We start from the raw sequence: 19,777 nt of genomic DNA on the forward strand, positions 1-19,777 counted from the left end.
GCTCCAGCTTTCATCTTGTCGGGACATTTAGTAGCATAATGTCCTGCTTCCCTGCAATGAAAACAAATAACTTCTAATAAGTCTTTGGGCTTCTTGGGGATGGTGTTTTCTCTTTGAGTTCTTGGCTTCTTCTCTAGACATTTATCAGCGTAATGACCTAAATACTTGCACTTATAACAAGTGATATGACTCAGGTCCTTCACTGCAGAAATTGGGTTGTTCTGGGCATGCCTTCGTTTTCTCATCCTGGATTTCTCCATAATGATCAAAGCTTCTATTTCCTGAGGTTCAAACTTCACTTCTGTTGTCGAGAAGTCTCCGAGATACTCTTCTCTTTCCTTTTTGCAGTGATGTGAAAAATGTCCTTCTAGCTTGGGCATAAAATCTATTTAGGGCCTTCTCCATCAGGGTCTTCAACACCTTCCTGCATTATAGGTTCTTATGAATTCTCCCTGAGGGTTTCTTTCTGCTGCTTGGTAATTTCTTGCACTTTGGGGTAAAAGTGACACTGAGCTGGGTAGTGCGTAGTTCCTTCACACAGGAAACAAGTAATTTGCCCAGTCGGGCATTCTTCCGCTGGGTGATTTTCCTTGCAATGAGGGCATCCATCCTTGTGTTCTTCCTGTGTGTGACCTATTTCTCCACAAATCTAGTAGGCACAAGGTTTGTTCTTCGGGTTACATGGCTTCTGGATAAGACAAGACCTAAGTAGGGTCGTCTTGAATTCAACCCAAGCATTTGCTCCATTTTGCAGCACCTTGTGTGATCCATTGTAGGGTATATGGAACCATATACTCTCCTTCAATGTGGTACTCCTTCATGCGATCTTCCATTTCCTGCATCCATTGTGCTGCCTCCGGCTGGATCATCAATCTCAAAGTACAAGTCCATCTTCATTCATCATCTATTGGGTCCAAGGATTTTGGTATGAGATACGAGAGAAGAATGGAGGGATATACACAATAAAAACAATAGTTTTGAAGAAACGAGTATATTTTGTGGCTGTCAGAAAAATGTCAAACAAATGACAACTCACAAATCGTAGCATCTAATGTAAGTATATAATAGGGGTTTGGTCTTCTAAAGGCCAAATAATTCTTCAGATTCTTTAAATTCTTAAGTCTTTAGAGTCTTCAACTGTTGTAGCTTCAACTCTTCAAATGCATGATGAAATCATCTTTACTCTGAAGAGGTCGTCAGTTGTTTGTCCAGTATCTTCCTTCTTGGAGTAGCTTCAGTTGGTCCTTCGAGTGGTCAAATGGGAAAGGGGTGTATTCTAACTATTTGAGGTAAGAGGGACCATTTGATAAAATCAGAAAGAAAATGAGAAGTAAGGATATTTTTGAAAATAAAGGTTTAGAGATATCCTGTCCTAGGGCTTTTTAGTTTCTAGGGTCATGTCCTACAGTCAACATGTGCTCTGATACCATATCTCTAGCGACCCGACCTTAGACGGTCAAGCCTCTGTGTATCTGTGCCATCCCTGGATCAGTATGCTGGCACACACAATACATCAATGTATATATCAAAGTGCAATCACATGTATAAATAACGTAAAACTGATATATGCCTCATAAGTCTCAGCGGAAACAATCAAACAGGTGTGGAGTCCCATCAACGCAACCGGCAGGTTGAGTGTAGTCCGTATCCCTATACCGTACTCTTACTCGTCGGAAGAAATATCTGCAACATGATACATTGCAGCCGTGTAGGTCAGTACATTGAATGTACCGGCAAGATCACCAATAAGAGAAACAGATGATAAAAACTATAATACATGCAATATGGATGTATGGCTCTGTGTCTGAGTTTTTGCATAAAAGCTGATTTTATTTTCCCTACAACAAAGGAAATGACCGGAGTCTATACTACGGAGTTTTCTATAATGACATGGTTTCGCCAACCGATGTCTCATAGCCCAAATCATCATAAGTTGCCCACAATTAAATTATCAGTCCGGGGTTGAGAGTTCCGAGATAGATCTAGGTCCAGATGCTCAAATTGTCCGTAACCGGGGACACGACTAATCGATTAGGTTTTAATCCTCTGCAGAGGTTTGTACACTTTACCCGCAAGATTCGATCCCTCTTTTTACATTCTCGCACTTCATGATGTTTGAGAACAAGACGACCGAAACATGGTCTTCCGAAGAGTTCCCCTGACCACTGTCCGGTGCTTATCCAACCCTATCGTACTTCTACATCTGCTAGCATCGTCCCAGCCAGAGTCACCACTAGGGTCAACCAAGCAAGAGCCCATAGTGACTTGCGGTTGCACATGTAAGCTTCCGAGCATGAAGTATTCTTCCGTATCTTTGAGTCTGGGTGAAGCTTTTCGCAAGATGTCATGGCGCTTTTCCATGCATCCCGGCCATCCACTGGTTGCTCCAGGGTGCCCATCAAACCCGTCCTTCACCCAGTAGTGTGTATTGAATTCTTGTCTCGAGTCTCGAAATCTTGAGGTCTTGGAAGTCCTGAAGATGCATTCCTTGACGATGCCATCATGAAGTTGTCGCCATTGACGTAGGGGGTCCTTCATACTCACACCACTCCCGAGCACTCGTACCAACCCCGTCTACTATAGCATAGCATTTAAACTACATAATGTCCTGAGCTTGATAACAGGGAGATGGGTTCCTACCTCATGCATTCTACTCAACTACATGAAGTCAATAACACTACTGGAGGGATCATGAATGGTGACACTAAATGCAATAAAAACATGGGTATGAATAACATGGTCAAAGTGAACTTTCCCGGTATGTTGATGAAGATAATAACGCTCTCGGAAACTTTGATAAACTATTCGTCACTCCAAGAAAATCTATATAGTCAAACATTGTATTCACATAAGCAACAATTCTAGCAAACAATTCTATCAATAAAAATAACGATCAAAATCAATAAAGAAAACAATAATGTTCAAAGAAAAATAAATGAAAACCAAAGGAGAACTTCAAAACAAAACTTCATTGAAAACTAGTGGAGACCAACTCACACAACATTAAATCACTCTAATAACTTTCCTACAGCAAAGAAAATATTATTCTAAGGAAACAACAGAAAATAATTTACTAAAGCATTTGCTAGCAAGAATAATTAGTATGAAAACTATTATAAATATCTAGTTAACACCAGAACAACTATAACAACGAGCAAAGCACTAAGACAATACTAAACAATACTAAAATAATTATGAAAACTAATTTACTCCTAAGTAACAGAATCAATACCTGGATAACTTGAAGTGGCAAAAGAATTACTTTAAAACTAATAAAACTATTTTTATCAGCTATCACTCTGAACTAAACAAGCAAATAAAAAAGTAGTAAATAAACACTGACAAATTACTACAACATGTAAAAAGTTACAAAAAGAATTAACTAAAAATAATTAAAAACACTAATTTTATGACTAAAACAACTACATAGGCAAATCAGTAATTTTTTGCAATAAACCTAATTTAAAATAAACTAAAAATAAATCACTATTCGCTACTGGATATACCAAACAATAACAAATCAGTAGCAAAAAGAATCAATCAAAAATCCATTATAGAATTCAAACTAGGGCCAAAACCATGTTTGAAGCATATTTGAAATAATTCTTATTTAAACTACTATTAAATTTTGAAATCCAATTGCAAACATCAAGAAATTTTGAATCTAATGCAAAAAGAATCACTCAATTTGGATCTAAAACATAAAATATATTAACAATCTAAAATCAGAACTATTCTCTTTTTAAAGCAGAATCTAACAAAGAAAAAAACACTATTGATTGGCTATGACCACGTGTCCGGCTCTGATTCAATGAGGCTGTGCACTGCGGAGGCTAAACGGCGGACAGTCGCTACTTAAGCAAAACAACATATGGTGCGGCTAAAAGAAAAATCATAGAGGCCGTCTCAATCTAAACCAGAGAATAAACCGTACTGGACCGATCTAATAAAAAAACCTACCCATTCGTTAGATCTAATATACGCCGTTAATAATAGATCAGATGGAGGTGGATGGCTCACTGCGGCGAGGTGAGCCCCGTCGAGATCGTTGGTGGCGGCGGTGGCTCGGGGACGACGTAGGCGTGACCTCCGGTGGTCCTCGGCAACGAGGAAGATGCCCAAGAAGTGATGAAGACAACAGCGATGACGATGGTGGTCGGCGGTGAGCTCGGGGTCGACTTGACGGAGCGAGGCGAGCTTGATGGCGGTGGTGGTGTTTGGTGGTGAAGGGAATGAATGCTCCAAGGATCCTTGATCTCCGAAGAGTCATCGAGGAGATCGGGCGGAGCGAGGGGGTGCGGTGGAAAGATTGGGAAGAGGTGGGGCAGTTGGCGGTGAGCTACAGAGCATCAATGGCGGCGGTGGTGGACCCGGAATCTAGCGAGGAATTCCAGCGGGGGTAGGGAAGCTAGTTTAGTTGAGGTGGAGTTTTAGCACAAGTTTAAGCATTCACAATAATGACAAGAGCATGAGCAGCGGAAAGAGTAAAGCATGCAATTTGCAAGAAACTAAAGGGATGGGATTGGAGTGTGCAAACGCAATGAAGACACGGAGCTTTTTGCGTAGTTCTGATAGGTGGTGCTATCATACGTCCACGTTGGTGGAGACTTCAACCCATGAAGGGAAATGGTTGCACGAGTCCACGGAGGGCTCCACCCACGAAGGGTCCATGAAGAAGCCACCTTGTCTGTCCCACCATGGCCATCACCAACAAAGGACTTGCCTCACTTGGGTAGATCTTCACGAAGTAGGCGATCTCCTTGCCCTTATAAACTCCTTGGTTCAACTCCACAATCTTGTCAGAGGCTCCCAAGTGACACCTAACCAATCTAGGAGACACCACTCTCCAAAAGGTAATATATGGCATGATGATGATGAACTCCTTGCTCTTGTGCTTCAAATGATAGTCTCCCAACACTCAACTCTCTCTCGCTGGTTTGGCTATGGTGGAAAGATGATTTGAGTGGAAAGCAACTTGGGGAAGACTAGAGATCAAGATTCTTGTGGTTGGATTGGAATGTCTTGGTATCAACACATGAGTAGGTGGTTCTCTCTCAGAAAATGAGTAGTGGAAGTGTAGGCACGTTCTCATGGCTCTCTCTTGAATAGAGAAGGGGGTGGAGGGGTATATATAGCCTCCACACAAAACCAACCGTTATACACATTTGACCCAACTCGGTCAGACTGAATAGGAGAACTCGGTGAGACTATTTCAGTTGAAAATGTGAACCATAGGAATCTCTATGGGACCGACATGATCAACTCGGTGGGACCGATGTGCTAGGGTTAGGGTAAAACCTCATCTCGGTGTGACCGATTGCATGAACTCGGTGAGATCGATTTTAGCAATGAGCAAACAGAGAGTTGGTCATGCAAACTCGATGTGACTAATTGCACATCTCGGTGAGACCGAAATAATTAATACATGCAACAGAGAGATTGCAAGGCCATCTCGGTGAAACCAAGATCCCAATCGGTGAGACTTAATTGATTAGGGTTTTTGGCAGGGGCTATGTCAAAGGAACTCGGTGGGGCCAAGTTTGACTTTTGGTTTTGTACATATTTGGATTTGAGAATGTGGTTGAGGGCTTTGGATCATATCACTAAGCATTTTGAGCAAGTAGACCATTAAGCAACACCTCATCCCCTTTTAATAGTATTGGATTTTCCTATGGACTCAATGTGATCTTGGATTACTAAAATAGAAATGAAGAGTCTTGAGCTTTTTCCAATCTTTGTCCTTAGAATTTTGAAAGGGTTCCACATCCTCTTGTCCATGCCACGCCATTGTTGAACTTTCTAAAATATACTAGATAAAGATATTAGTCCAACAAGAGATATGTTGACATTAAATACTAAAATCACTATAGTGACCTGATCCCAATGGACCGAAGTCTTTATGCTTAAGTGTCATCCCTGGATTGGTATGCTGACACACACAAAGTACTCGAGGAAATATAACAGAGTTCAATCACACACTTATTACATCGAGGTCCTCATAAAGAGTATTTATTACAATAATATGGCTGAAGGCCATCTAATAAAATAAATGCGGAAGCTTCGAAGATAAATGAGTCCATCCAACTCCACGGCAAAACCGAGTGCAAGACAATGACGTATCGCACCTTAATCCTCATCTGAAAATTCTGCAAACATGAGACGTTGCAGCCGTGTAGGTCAGCACATGGAATTTTCAGATGCAACGTCTCATGTTGTAGAATTTTCAGATGAGGATTAAGGTGCGATAAGTCATTGTCTTGCACTCGAGACGTTGCATCCGTGTAGATCACACTATAGAGCAATGATGAATAATAACTATCACTACATGCATATTTGGCTGGTGGAGGGTCTAAGTTTAGTTTTTGCATGAAGCTAAATTTTTCCTACAACAAAGGAATAGATTTTTATTTACTACCAAGTTTATGCCATTATTTAGAAGGTTCCTCCAACTCAATTCCAAAATTCCCAAAATATTAATAACCCAATTCATTAATTAAATAAAGTGATGAGATCAACCAATAATTCAAATACCAGACACTCAAATGTCCATAACCAGGGACACGGCTAATCATGATTAGTTTGTACACTGTGTAGAGGTTTGTGCACTTTTCCCCACAAGACTCGACCACATACATGATCGTAAAATCGAGACATTGTCTTTCTGAAGAGGTCCCCTTAACCGATAGATAGGCTGGTACACCTACAATTCCCCTACATCTGCTAGCCTACCATGGAAAGGTTTCCCACAACTTACTTAACTATGCCAGAGCCCATAATGGCTTGTGGCTGCACACAGAAGTTTCTGAGCATGAATAATCTTATGATCCATTTGAGCCTGGGTGGCATTCCATAGGATGATCACACAGGTACCCCGGGATCACCTAGGACAACACTGGATTCCCCAGGTGCCCGCAACCATTCCACCCAGATGTGTAATAAAGTAGTCACCTTAAGTTTCCCTTAGTTAATATCTCTCACAACTTGCATGATACTCACATAACAATCCCCGTCTACAAGCATGGCTAAGCAGTATAAGCATAACGTATATTCCCGGGGTGATCAAAGGTATTAGGTTCTGAAGGAAATATGCCCTAGAGGCAATAATAAAGTTATTATTTATTTCCTTATATCATGATAAATGTTTATTATTCATGCTAGAATTGTATTAACCGGAAACATAATACATATGTGAATACATAGACAAACAGAGTGTCACTAGTATGCCTCTACTAGACTAGCTCATTAATCAAAGATGGTTATGTTTCCTAACCATGGACAAAGAGTTGTTATTTGATTAACGGGATCACATCATTAGGTGAATGATCTGATTGACATGACCCATTCCATTAGCTTAGCACCCGATCGTTTAGTATGTTGCTATTGCTTTCTTCATGACTTATACATGTTCCTATGACTATGAGATTATGCAACTCCCGTTTGCCGGAGGAACACTTTGTGTGCTACCAAACGTCACAACGTAAATGGGTGACTATAAAGGTGCTCTACAGGTGTCTCCAAAGGTACATGTTGGGTTGGCGTATTTCGAGATTAGGATTTGTCACTCCAATTATCGGAGAGGTATCTCTGGGCCCTCTCGGTAATGCACATCACATAAGCCTTGCAAGCATTGCAACTAATGAGTTAGTTGTGAGATGATGTATTACAGAACGAGTAAAGAGACTTGCCGGTAACGAGATTGAACTAGGTATTGAGATACCGATGATCGAATCTCGGGAAAGTAACATACCGATGACAAAGGGAACAACGTATGTTGTTATGCGGTCTGACCGATAAAAGATCTTCGTAGAATATGTAGGAGCCAATATGAGCATCCAGGTTCCGCTATTGGTTATTGACCGGAGACGTGTCTCGGTCATGTCTACATTGTTCTCGAACCCGTAGGGTCCGCACGCTTAAGGTTTCGATGACAGTTATATTATGAGTTTATGCATTTTGATGAACCGAAGTTTGTTCGGAGTCCCGGATGTGATCACAGACATGACGAGGAGTCTCGAAATGGTCGAGACATAAAGATTGATATATTGGAAGCCTATATTTGGATATCGGAAGTGTTCCGGGTGAAATTGGGATTTTACCGGAGTACCGGGAGGTTACCGGAACCCCCCCCGGGAGGTATATGGGCCTTAGTGGGCTTTAGTGGAAGAGAGGAGAGGTGGCCAGGGCTGGGCCGCGCGCCCCTCCCCCCTAGTCCGAATAGGACAAGGAGAGGGGGTTGGCGCCCCCCTTCCTTCTCTCTCTCCTCTTTCCCCCCTCCCGAATCCTATTCCAACTAGGAAAGGGGGGAATCCTACTCCCAGAGGGAGTAGGACTCCTCCTGGCGCGCCCTCTCCTGGCCGGCCGCACCCCCCTCTTTTGAACCTTTATATACGGAGGCAGGGAGCACCCCTAGAGACACAAGTTGATCCACGTGATCATATTCTTAGTCGTGTGCGGTGCCCCCTTCCACCATAGTCCTCGATAATATTGTAGTGGTGCTTAGGCGAAGCCCTGCGACAGTAGTACATCAAGATCGTCACCACGCCGTCGTGCTGACGGAACTCTTCCCCGACACTTTGCTTGATCGGAGTCCGGGGATCATCATCGAGCTGAACGTGTGCTAGAACTCGGAGGTGCCGTAGTTTCGGTGCTTGATCGGTCGGGCCGTGAAGACGTACAACTACATCAACCAGGTTGTGCTAACGCTTCCGTTGTCGATCTACAAGGGTACGTAGATCACACTCTCCCCTCTCGTTGCTATGCATCACCATGATCTTGCGTGTCCGTAGGAATTTTTTTGAAATTACTACGTAACCCAACAGTGGTATCCGAGCCTAGGTTTTATATGTTGATGTTATATGCACGAGTAGAACACAAGTGAGTTGTGGGCGATATAAGTCATACTGCTTACCAGCATGTCATACTTTGGTTCGGCGGTATTGTTGGACGAAGCGGCCCGGACCGACATTACGCGTACGCTTACGCGAGACCGGTTCTCCCGACGTGCTTTGCACAAAGGTGGCTAGCGGGTGACAGTTTCTCCAACTTTAGTTGAACCAAGTGTGGCTACGCCCGGTCCTTGCGAAGGTTAAAACAGCACCAACTTGACAAACTATCGTTGTGGTTTTGATGCGTAGGTAAGATTGGTTCTTGCTTAAGCCCGTAGCAGCCACGTAAAACTTGCAACAACAAAGTAGAGGACGTCTAACTTGTTTTTGCAGGGCATGTTGTGATGTGATATGGTCAAGACATGATGCTAAATTTTATTGTATGAGATGATCATGTTTTGTAACCGAGTTATCGGCAACTGGCAGGAGCCATATGGTTGTCGCTTTATTGTATGCAATGCAATCGCGCTATAATGCTTTACTTTATCACTAAGCGGTAGCGATAGTCGTGGAAGCATAAGATTGGCGAGACGACAACGATGCTACGATGGAGATCAAGGTGTCACGTCAGTGATGATGGTGATCACGACGGTGCTTTGAAGATGGAGATCACAAGCACAAGATGATGATGGCCATATCATATCACGTATATTGATTGCATGTGATGTTTATCTTTTATGCATCTTATCTTGCTTTGATTGAGGGTATCATTATAAGATGATCTCTCACTAATTATCAAGAAGTGTTCTCCCTGAGTATGCACCGTTGCGAAAGTTCTTCGTGCTGAGACACCACGTGATGATCGGGTGTGATAGGCTCTACGTTCAAATACAACGGGTGCAAAACAGTTGCACACGCGGAATACTCAGGTTATACTTGATGAGCCAAGCATATACAGATATGGCCTCGGAACACGGAGACTGAAAGGTCGAGCATGAATCATATAGCAGATATGATCAACATAGCAATGTTCACCAATGAAACTACTCCATCTCACGTGATGATCGGACATGGTTTAGTTGATTTGGATCACGTAATCACTTAGAGGATTAGAGGGATGTCTATCTAAGTGGGAGTTCTTAAGTAATATGATTAATTGAACCTAAATTTATCACGAACTTAGTACCTGATAGTATCTTGCTTGTTTATGTATGATTGTAGATAGATGGCCCGTGCTGTTGTTCCGTTGAATTTTAATGCGTTCCTTGAGAAAGCAAAGTTGAAAGATGATGGTAGCAATTACACGGACTGGGTCCGTAACTTGAGGATTATCCTCATTGCTGCACAGAAGAATTACATCCTGGAAGCACCACTGGGTGCCAGGCCTGCTGCTGGAGCAACACCAGATGTTATGAACGTCTGGCAGAGCAAAGCTGATGACTACTCGATAGTTCAGTGTGCCATGATTTACGGCTTAGAATCAGGACTTCAACGACGTTTTGAACGTCATGGAGCATATGAGATGTTCCAGGAGTTGAAGTTAATATTTCAAGCAAATGCCCGGATTGAGAGATATGAAGTCTCCAATAAGTTCTATAGCTGCAAGATGGAGGAGAACAGTTCTGTCAGTGAGCATATACTCAAAATGTCTGGGTATAATAATCACTTGATTCAATTGGGAGTTAATCTTCCAGATAATTGCGTCATTGACAGAATTCTCCAATCACTGCCACGAAGCTACAAGAGCTTCGTGATGAACTATAATATGCAAGGGATGAATAAGACTATTCCCGAGCTCTTCGCAATGCTGAAAGCTGTGGAGGTAGAAATCAAGAAGGAGCATCAAGTGTTGATGGTCAACAAGACCACTAGTTTCAAGAAAAAGGGCAAAGGGAAGAAGAAGGGGAACTTCAAAAAGAACAACAAGCAAGTTGCTGCTCAAGAGAAGAAACCCAAACCTGGACCTAAGCCTGAAATTGAGTGCTTCTACTGCAAGCAGACTGGTCACTGGAAGCGAAACTGCCTCAAGTATTTGGCGGATAAGAAGGATGGCAAGGTGAACAAAGGTATATGTGATATACATGTTATTGATGTGTACCTTACTAATGCTCGCAGTAGCACCTGGGTATTTGATACTGGTTCTGTTGCTAATATTTGCAACTCGAAATAGGGACTGTGGATTAAGCGAAGATTGGCTAAGGACGAGGTGACGATGCGCGTGGGAAATGGTTCCAAAGTCGATGTGATCGCAGTCGGCACGCTACCTCTACATCTACCTTCGGGATTAATATTAGACCTAAATAATTGTTATTTGGTGCCAGCATTAAGCATGAACATTATATCTGGATCTTGTTTGATGCGAGACGGTTATTCATTTAAATCAGAGAATAATGGTTGTTCTATTTACATGAGTAATATCTTTTATGGTCATGCACCCTTAAAGAGTGGTCTATTTTTATTAAATCTCGATAGTAGTGACACACATATTCATAGTGTTGAAACCAAAAGATGCAGAGTTGATAATGATAGTGCAACTTATTTGTGGCACTGCCGTTTAGGTCATATCGGTATAAAGCGCATGAAGAAACTCCATACTGATGGGTTTTTGGAACCACTTGATTATGAATCACTTGGTACTTGTGAACCGTGCCTTATGGGTAAGATGACAAAAACACCATTCTCCGGTACTATGGAGAGAGCAACAGATTTGTTAGAAATCATACATATAGATGTATGTGGTCCGATGAATGTTGAGGCTCATGGCGGATATCATTATTTTCTCACCTTCACAGATGACTTAAGCAGATATGGGTATATCTACTTAATGAAACACAAGTCTGAAACGTTTGAAAAGTTCAAAGAATTTCAGAGTGAAGTTGAAAATCATCGTAACAAGAAAATAAAATTCCTACGATCTGATCGTGGAGGAGAATATTTGAGTTACGAGTTTGGTGTACATTTGAAACAATGTGGAATAGTTTCGCAACTCACGCCACCTGAAACACCACAGCGTAATGGTGTGTCCGAACGTCGTAATCGTACTTTACTAGATATGGTACGATCTATGACGTCTCTTACTGATTTACCGCTATGGTTTTGGGGATACGCTCTAGAGATGGCTGCATTCACGTTAAATAGGGCACCATCAAAATCCGTTGAGACGACGCCTTATGAACTATGGTTTGGCAAGAAACCAAAGTTGTCGTTTCTGAAAGTTTGGGGCTGCGATGCTTATGTGAAAAAGCTTCAACCTGATAAAGCTCGAACCCAAATCAGAGAAATGTGTCTTCATAGGATATCCAAAGGAAACTATTGGATACACCTTCTATCACAGATCCGAAGGCAAGACTTTTGTTGCTAAATTCGGAAACTTTCTGGAGAAGGAGTTTCTCTCGAAAGATGTGAGTGGGAGGAAAGTAGATCTTGACGAGGTAACTATACCTACTCCCTTATTGGAAAGTAGTACATCACAGAAACTTGTTTCTGTGACACCTACACCAATTAGTGAGGAAGTTAATGATAATGATCATGAAACTTCAGAACAAGATACTACTGAACCTCGTAGATCAACCAAAGTGAGATCCGCGCCAGAGTGGTATGGTAATCCTGTTCTGGAAGTCATGCTACTAGATCATGATGAACCTACGAACTATGAAGAAGCGATGGTGAGCCCAGATTCCGCAAAATGGCTTGAAGCCATGAAATCTGAGATGGGATCCATGTATGAGAACAAAGTATGGACTTTGGTTGACTTGCCCGATGATCGGCAAGCAATTGAGAATAAATGGATCTTCAAGAAGAAGACTGACGCTGACGGTAATATTACTGTCTACAAAGCTCTTCTTGTCGCAAAAGGTTTTCGGCAAGTTCAAGGGATTGACTACGATGAGACCTTCTCACCCGTAGCGATGCTTAAGTCTGTCCGAATCATGTTAGCAATTGCCGCATTTTATGATTATGAAATTTGGCAGATGGATGTCAAAACTGCATTCCTGAATGGATTTCTATAAGAAGAGTTGTATATGATGCAACCAAAAGGTTTTGTCGATCCAAAAGGAGCTAACAAAGTGTGCAAGCTCCAGCGATCCATTTATGGACTGGTGCAAGCCTCTCGGAGTTGGAATAAACGCTTTGATAGTGTGATCAAAGCATTTGGTTTTATACAGACTTTTGGAGAAGCCTGTATTTACAAGAAAGTGAGTGGGAGCTCTTTAGCATTTCTGATATTATATGTGGATGACATATTACTAATTGGAAATGATATAGAATTTCTGGATAGCATAAAGGGATACTTTAATAAGAGTTTTTCAATGAAAGACCTCGGTGAAGCTGCTTACATATTAGGCATAAAGATCTATAGAGATAGATCAAGACGCTTAATTGGACTTTCACAAAGCACATACCTTGACAAAGTTTTGAAGAAGTTCAAAACGGATCAAGCAAAGAAAGGGTTATTTCCTGTGTTACAAGGTGTGAAGTTGAGTCAGACTCAATGCCCGACCACTGTAGAAGATAGAGAGAAAATGAAAGATGTTCCCTATGCTTCAGCCATAGGCTCTATCATGTATGCAATGCTGTGTACCAGACCTGATGTGTGCATTGCTATAAGTCTAGCAGGGAGGTACCAAAGTAATCCAGGAGTGGATCACTGGACAGCGGTCAAGAACATCCTGAAATACCTGAAAAGGACTAAGGATATGTTTCTCGTTTATGGAGGTGACAAAGAGCTAATCGTAACTGGTTACGTCGATGCAAGCTTTGACACTGATCTGGACGATTCTAAATCGCAAACCGGATACGTATTTACATTAAACGGTGGAGCTGTCAGTTGGTGCAGTTCTAAACAAAGCATCGTGGCAGGATCTACGTGTGAAGCGGAATACATAGCTGCTTCGGAAGCAGCGAATGAAGGAGCCTGGATGAAGGAGTTCATATCCGATCTAGGTGTCATACCTAGTGCATCGGGTCCAATGAAAATCTTTTGTGACAATACTGGTGCAATTGCCTTGGCAAAGGAATCCAGATTTCACAAGAGAACCAAGCACATCAAGAGATGCTTCAATTCCATCCGGGATCTAGTCCAGGTGGGAGACATAGAGATTTGCAAGATACATACGGATCTGAATGTAGCAGACCCGTTGACTAAGCCTCTTCCACGAGCAAAACATGATCAACACCAAGGCTCCATGGGTGTTAGAATCATTACTATGTAATCTAGATTATTGACTCTAGTGCAAGTGGGAGACTGAAGGAAATATGCCCTAGAGGCAATAATAAAGTTATTATTTATTTCCTTATATCATGATAAATGTTTATTATTCATGCTAGAATTGTATTAACTGGAAACATAATACATGTGTGAATACATAGACAAACAAAGTGTCACTAGTATGCCTCTACTAGACTAGCTCGTTAATCAAAGATGGTTATGTTTCGTAACCATGGACAAAGAGTTGTTATTTGATTAACGGGATCACATCATTAGGTGAATGATCTGATTGACATGACCCATTCCATTAGCCTAGCACCCGATCTTTTAGTATGTTGCTATTGCTTTCTTCATGACTTATACATGTTCCTATGACTATGAGATTATGCAACTCCCGTTTGCTGGAGGAACACTTTGTGTGCTACCAAATGTCACAACGTAAATGGGTGATTATAAAGGTGCTCTACAGGTGTCTCCAAAGGTACATGTTGGGTTGGCGTATTTTGAGATTAGGATTTGTCACTCCAATTGTCGGAGAGGTATCTTTGGGCCCTCTCGATAATGCACATAACATAAGCCTTGCAAGCATTGCAACTAATGAGTTAGTTGTGAGATGATGTATTACGGAACGAGTAAAGAGACTTGCCGGTAACGAGATTGAACTAGGTATTGAGATACCGACGATCGAATCTCGGGCAAGTAACATACCGATGACAAAGGGAACAACGTATGTTGTTATGCGGTCTGACCGATAAAAGATCTTCGTAGAATATGTTGGAGCCAATATGAGCATCCAGGTTCCGCTATTGGTTATTTACCGGAGACGTGTCTCGGTCATGTCTACATTGTTCTCGAACCCGTAGGGTCCGCACGCTTAAGGTTTCGATGATAGTTATATTATGAGTTTATGCATTTTGATGTACCGAAGTTTGTTCGGAGTCCCGGATGTGATCACAGACATGACGAGGAGTCTCGAAATGGTCGAGAAATAAAGATTGATATATTGGAAGCCTATATTTGGATATCGGAAGTGTTCCGGGTGAAATCGGGATTTTACCGGAGTACCGGGAGGTTACCGGAACCCCCCCGGGAGGTATATGGGCCTTAGTGGGCTTTAGTGGAAGAGAGGAGAGGTGGCCAGGGCTGGGCCGCGCGCCCCTCCCCCCTAGTCCGAATAGGACAAGGAGAGGGGGTTGGCGCCCCCCTTCCTTCTCTCTCTCCTCTTTCCCCCTCCCGAATCCTATTCCAACTAGGAAAGGGGGGAATCCTACTCCTAGAGGGAGTAGGACTCCTCCTGGCGCGCCCTCTCCTGGCCGTCCGCACCCCCCCTTTTGAACCTTTATATACGGAGGCAGGGAGCACCCCTAGAGACACAAGTTGATCCACGTGATCATATTCTTAGTCGTGTGCGGTGCCCCCTTCCACCATAGTCCTCGATAATATTGTAGTGGTGCTTAGGCGAAGCCCTGCGACAGTAGTACATCAAGATCGTCACCACGCCGTCGTGCTGACGGAACTCTTCCCCGACACTTTGCTGGATCGGAGTCCGGGGATCATCATCGAGTTGAACGTGTGCTAGAACTCGGAGGTGCCGTAGTTTCGGTGCTTGATCGGTCGGGCCGTGAAGGCGTACGACTACATCAACCACATTGTGCTAACGCTTCCATTGTCGGTCTACAAGGGTACGTAGATCACACTCTCCCCTCTCGTTGCTATGCATCACCATGATCTTGCGTGTCCGTAGGAATTTTTTTGAAATTACTACGTAACCCAACAGGTTCCTACCTCATCAACTACATAGCAATAACCACATGTTCCCAATCCTACTTATGCAAGGTTTGAGGGCGTAACTAATGCATAAAAACTGGGTAATAAAAGGGTATGATCAAAATGTAACTTGCCTTGCCGACGATCGGAAAACCCTAGAGATTCGTAGTAGCAAGCTTCGCACTCTGGAAAATCTATCATAGACAAACAATAGCTTACATAAGAACTCAAGCATGAAGATGCAAAGAAAACCTAAGAAAAAGATCTTAACACAAAATGTTTAGGTCAAGAGCTTCAATATGCAAAAAGAATCAACTAAATCGGATATACGAAACTCAAATTATGATCAAAAGAAGTTCAAATTCAAATCTGTTTGAGACCAAATTGTAAACTTTCGAAAATATGTTTGAGTTGGTTATCTGGATATTGGGGATCATAACAAATAAATTGGCATTGGTTTCATTGGATTTCGATAAACGAGCAAAAAGTTGTGAGGGCTTAAAGTTCAGGGGCCAAACTGCGAAGAAAATATTCACGGATGGGTCCCAGGCCAAAAATTAAAAGAAAAAGAAAAAACGACCGGCGAACGTTCGCTACCAAAACAAATCTAACTAATCTGTTCGCTACTGAACCTAAACGAACGAATGTTCGCTAAATAAAACAGATCGGGTTTTTAAAAGAAAAACCGAGGAAAACCAAAAAATACCGGGATGGTTCGGCGGTTTTTACCGGCGGTTCTCGGCGGTTTTTGACGACGGCGGCGGATCTCCGACGACAACGGCTCCGGGCTCAGTGGTGGCTGCGGTGGCGGGTGGCTAACCGGCAGCGGCGGGGCAGCAGCGTCACCGGCGGCGGCGGACTCCGGCAGCTGCGGCTGCTGCTTGAGAGAGAGAGAGAGAGAGGGCCAGGGTGCGGTATTTAAGGAGGGGAGGGGGTGCGGCGGCAGCTTGGAGGAGGGGGCAAGGCGGCGGCGAGGCGGAGTCCGGGTCAGAGTCGGCGGCAGCGGCCGTGTCCGGGCGGGACTCCCGCTCGGGTCAAGGACGGTGGCGCGCGGCTTGGGCCGACTGTGCCAGGGCCTGGCGTACTGGGCCGGCCCAGTCCGGTCGGTCCTAAACTTTTTTTAAAACAATTTTTTTCCAGAGAGATGAAAAAAATATGAAAAACATAACAAAAATATTTTAAAAATTCCAGAACAATTCACATAATTCCCTCCTAATATTTGGATTAATGTGGACATTTTTCTGGACCTAAGTGCCTAAAAATAAATTAAACTTTTTAGTACTAATAAAAATAAATAAACACGCAAATAAATTCAACTAAAATGTATTTTTATTCAAAATTAAATTTCCAACATTTATTTGTTGTTTTTATGAAGAAGTCATATTATCTTCTCTCGCTATTTTATTTATTTGAAATTGTTGGAAAAATATTTTGAATGAACCACTTTGATCGAGTTTGCCAATTTTGAAAATTCCAAAATGGAATTTTTTTGAGAAACCTCCAACTCTCTCAATTGGTCCTTGAGTTGCTTAAGGTTTCTATGATCAAAAATTCAAACAAAACAAAATTCAAAATGCTCAAAATGATGAATGCATATGAATGATCTAAATAACATCCAAATTGAAAATTTGAATGTTACAATCACCGAGGGAGCACTTGTGCTTTCAATCTTCCCCTTTTTGGTAATTGATGACAACATACATCAAAGCTTTGAATAAAGATGTGAAGAGTAACAAGTAAAGCTTTGGAAAGACATGTAACATGCATAGGCTCCCCTACATGTATGCAATAATGTAAAGAAGTATGTAAGAGCATGTGAATGCATAAGCATGTCAGAGCAAGAAATGAGTTACATGTATCTTGGCTAGATGCATCAGAGGAAATGATGTAGATAGAGGAAGTGTACCTTCATGTTCATGCGTCCTTCTTGCAAACAATATGTACATCACTAAAAGATCGCCATGCACATGAGTGTGATGCATATACTTACCTTCTGGTCTTGAGCTGGCTTTGGAAGAGATGAACTTGAGAAAACAGGGTTAGATAACACAAGAACACTTCTAATAAAAGCAAGTTCAGGGAACCACAAGAGTATCAAGACTGGGATCACATGTACTCAGTGAGTACTTAGTACTCTATTTGATATTGGACATGTCCCCAAGGATTAAAGATATGTAATGAATTCCAAAGATTTTCTTCCCTTAGATATGAACTCTTTCTCCCCCTGAATCTGATATTGGATAATGGGAAAGGTAGGGTAAGAGAAAATCAAAGCAAAGCAAACATAACAAAGCAAGAAATGGTACAAACAACCATACATTAACATGTCTTTCCCCTCTTAAAGACATGTGACTTCTCTCCTCTATTGTTAATAAGCATCTGGGAAAGCAAAGATGTGCTTTCTCTCCCATGTGATAAGTTTGCTGGGCTCTCTCTCTCTCCCTTTGACATCAATTTCCAAGAAGGGATCTTTTGGAGCATGAGTCAAATAGGTTTGGTCCTTGAGACACATTACAAAGCAGCATGTAGTTTGATGCAAGTAGACGATAAGAATCATCGAGTGGAGCTCGAGAAGAAATGACATTTGCAATGGCAAAAAGTTTTCTTAGTAGTGAAATCGGTAACGCCGATCCATTTTCATCGGTGACACCAAGTTGGCAGTGTCATAGATGATGCATATCAGTCAGACCGGGTTAGTCCACATCGGTTGTACCGATGAACTATCTACAAGTAATTCTTGTAGTTCGGTCTAGCCGATATGCATGAATCGGTGTGGCTGAGTTCAATGCAGAGGAAAAATCTTGTCAACTCAGCTCACTTGGCAATCGAAAGATCACAAGGATTTGCAAGGAATTAACTGAGGAATTTTCAATGAATTAGATGCAGAGAATGTAGAGAAAAACAAATAAAAGGAAAGAAATCTCGATGAAGTTTTTTTGAAAGGGGAACAAACAAGCAAGAAACACAAGAAAACTATAATACAAAGAAACACTAGAGAACTTCATCTAGAAGGAGTCGGCGACAAAGTCACCTATGTTAGAGTATATTGACTGAGGAGTCAAGTAATAACACTTGATCGTAGGTCATACTCATCGTCTAATAACAAAATGGGGTTACCATTTTTCTTTTAAGCACTTTGATGTATTCACATCTTGTTGAGTTGCTTTGACCCATGACTTGGGGTAAAGCTTCTCTAAGATAGAATAACATACCTTGGGTGGTGGTGTTGATCTTGATCACGTGTTCGAACTTGTGTTGGATGCTCAAGGTTGATGTAGTTCATCAGGAGTTGGGAGAACCACTTATAGTTTGAGTTCATCTTCCTACATGGGTTAGTCTTGCAAGGAAGAGCACTTGTGTATCCAAAATGACAATCATGAAACTTGATACCAAATGAAATTTGATATATAGAAATTGTCAATGGATATGTTGAGTGGATTCATGCTTCCTTGTATTCAACAACCATATAGTAGACACTTGGTGATGTAGAGATTGCTCAAGATATGAGTGACTTGCAATCTCTTTTATTTGGGCTCATACAAGTACCTACAAGGGTTAGATAATATGCAAGGGTACAAGTATAGATCCAAGACATATGATCATCATCATAAGAGAAATACCAAGGATTAGTCAAAAGATAAGCTCATGCCTTGCATGTATCCAAATGGAGTTTCTACTCCAAGTTTGAGGCATCAATGATATTCAATCACCTCTCAAACGGCAAAATACTTTCTCATCAAGCGGTTTGGTGAATATATCCGCTAATTGCTTATTGGTATGAACATGCTTAAGATTGATGTCTCCTTTAGCAACATGATCTCGAATGAAGTGATGATGAACTTCAATATGCTTAGTTCGAGAATGTTGCACGGGATTGTGAGCAATCTTAATAGCAGTTACATTATCACAAAGCAATGGAACATATTTCACATATATCCCATAATCCTTAAGGGTTTGGGTCAGCCAAAGTAATTGA

The sequence above is a fragment of the Triticum aestivum genome, chromosome 2A (assembly GCF_018294505.1).
Source record: "Triticum aestivum cultivar Chinese Spring chromosome 2A, IWGSC CS RefSeq v2.1, whole genome shotgun sequence".
Lineage (NCBI taxonomy): Eukaryota > Viridiplantae > Streptophyta > Magnoliopsida > Poales > Poaceae > Triticum > Triticum aestivum.